The sequence below is a fragment of the Teleopsis dalmanni genome, unplaced genomic scaffold (genome assembly GCF_002237135.1).
Source record: "Teleopsis dalmanni isolate 2A unplaced genomic scaffold, ASM223713v2 unscaffolded_contig_4710, whole genome shotgun sequence".
NCBI classification, from domain to species: Eukaryota; Metazoa; Arthropoda; class Insecta; order Diptera; family Diopsidae; genus Teleopsis; species Teleopsis dalmanni.
The window spans coordinates 1-2,697 of record NW_024036092.1 but is presented as its reverse complement, the minus strand read 5'-3'; the positions used below and the strand labels follow the sequence as shown (position 1 = coordinate 2,697).

At 27.5% G+C, this 2,697-nt stretch overlaps 1 long non-coding RNA gene across 2 annotated transcripts; it reads right to left on the bottom strand.

The window, feature by feature from the left end:
* Nucleotides 1–169: 169 nt before the first annotated feature.
* LOC119665365 lies at nucleotides 170–2,675 on the bottom strand. Of its 2 annotated transcripts, XR_005251375.1 has the most exons (4): nucleotides 2,462–2,674; nucleotides 2,303–2,405; nucleotides 317–812; nucleotides 170–256 (listed from the first exon to the last, which is right to left on the bottom strand). It is a non-coding gene; the product is annotated as an uncharacterized LOC119665365 (long non-coding RNA). The 2 variants fall into 2 exon arrangements; XR_005251374.1 differs by having other exon boundaries at nucleotides 170–812; nucleotides 2,462–2,675.
* Between the last annotated feature and the right edge of the window lie 22 nt (nucleotides 2,676–2,697).

Below are 2,697 nucleotides of genomic sequence, written 5' to 3'. Positions count from 1 at the left end.
GTGTTCAATTAAAAATTAAAGGATAACTTCAAAATACCATATGTATTTAACGAAAAATTGCTTCACATCCGGTTATACTTTTTATAATAGAAAAGATTTTTATTTTCTACAATCCATAATAAGCGATGAAACTATTTTCCAGAATTGATAGAACCCTAGTTTAATGGACAATAAAATTTGCAACATTGGTGACTTTCCTTGTTCTAGTATTCTATTTTATTAAGAAAATATCCTCAGTAATGTCGTTCAGTTATATCTAAATGGGACATAAATATTCTTATATTGTATATAAATTTTAAAATACAAATATAGGTACATTTTTCCTTTGTAAATTAAATTGTTCTTTTTTATTTTCACAATCACTCTTCATTTGTCATTAGAGAGGTTGTAACATATATTCGCCTTGCATAAACATTTCTTCTTGGATAGGTGCATATTTGGTTAAACTTCCCGTTAATAATACTTTCCATTTAAGTCTTTTTTTATCTAAATTCGAAATTTTAAGCCCACATTTAAATGGATTAAAAATAATTTCCTTCTTTTTATCGCATACATTTTGTCAAATAAATTTCGATTTCATCAATGAGTTTTTTAACATCCATCGCACTAGTAATTCGTATGAAATGCGAAAAAAACCATCAGATACAGAATCCGACAGGTCTAGTATTTTAGTGACGACATTGACTCCATATCGCATAATTTAATAGACCTAATCAGCTGTAAGCAATAAGCAATAAGCCGCGTGATGTCATGATATTCCAAATTGTATATGGTACAGTAACAGCTTTGGTAGGATTTACAAGCAGCATTACCTATAAGTATAAATTAATATTTTATTGACTTCTTTTTAATTAAAAATTAGTTTGAGTTTAATTAGTTAATGAAATTATTACAATCATGATTTTATATAGATACTTAGGTGTGGCTAGGTAGTAGCTTAGGTGAATAAAAAGGAGGGTAAATAATATAAAGAGATAGAATCTTTATGGTATACACATTAGACTGTTTTCACACCTATTTCTTATATTGTTTAGAGCACTATTTGTGCTTAGTATTCATTTATTATTCATTTAAATAATAAATAATGAGCTACATTATTTTTATTATTTAACAAGACTAATTCGGTATATACTTTGTGATAATGATTGAAATTATATATTTTCAATTTGAGTTCATATAACCGTAAACATATGCATATATTATACTTTTACACTATTATAATTATAGTTCTGCGATTGACACAGAACTATTCATTTTATTTAAAAATTATTCTTATCGCTGCACATTAATTGAGTTTATAATGAAGTGAAAACTTCAATAATATAATATGTAGACAGTGTGGTACCCGCATAACACCAATTTGTTTGGCAGAGGTTCATGTTAAGTAAATATGGTATGTGATTCATTCCAGAGGAACTTAAGGGTGAAATATAGAAAATATATTAATATTAATATATATCATATTGTCAGTTCTTCCGTTTTTCAGTATTTGAATTGATAAAGAAATGACTTTGAATATTTTTTCAAATGTTCTCATTTTTATCCCTCGAAAACAGACAGACTCTTTTATGTTGAAGCAGATATGTTATGTTGGATAATATCGGATTATTCAAATAAAGTTTTATATTATTCAACTCATAGGGAATATGTTTTCCGATATCTTTTTACTACCTAAAAGGTACTAACTTTACTATATTACACAAAACTTACATATATATGAAAAATATAAAAACAGCTAAATTCTTATTAAACTTAGACTACGTGCTCTCTAGTAATAACAAAATTTAAATTTATTAATAATATCAAGATATTTTGAAGTTACAAAACAGCTATAGACAAGTGCAGGCATTTCACCTGGACCCATGTTAAATACAACTTTTATCATTGTGTTTTTATACTTTCTTCCTCATCTCATTCCATATACCAGGTCTTGTCAACCTTTTGTGTGTTTGCTGTGAAATGGGCATTTGGTTACAGCAGTAGCAACAACAACAGATAATACAATAGAATCGTTGGCCTATTTCAGTTAACACTTTTATTTGTTAATATCTTAATTAAACTTAATTAACTGACGATTATAGTTAACAATGAAATTTATAGACTAAGATTGCTGGAATTTTTTTGCTGGAGTTTCAATATTCGTAATGGAGGTTATTAATCTTTCAAGTCACTATACAATCAATACGTCAACTATTAGAACTTTGTGCCTTTTTTACATATTATAATCCTACTTTCTCAATAATTTCACAATTTAAATATTTTGTTGGTATCACCTTTGAGTAATATGCTAACATTTGCTTACGTGTCTGACGCTCTTCCTCTGTATATTGGAGTGCCTTGTTAACAGGTTATATTTTTCGTGCTTTTTCCTCATATCATTTTAACTAAAATTAACTTGTATCACCCTATAACAGGATTAAAGTAATGTTATATACGCTTAATATTATTGTCACAAACTCACCACCACTGCACCTAACAGTTCCTGTAAAGTAAATGCTTTTTATTCATGCATTTCATCACTCTCCAAGATGCCAACTATATAATCACCAAAAATCGATTCATCTCTCTGCCACTTGTTTAATTTTTCCAGTAATAATTTCTTTCAAATGATATATGTACGTCGTATTAATCTTTTTAATTGTTACTGATTAATTTTTTTTAACTTTTGGATCAGTTTTGTTGTTTAGTGCAACTGAT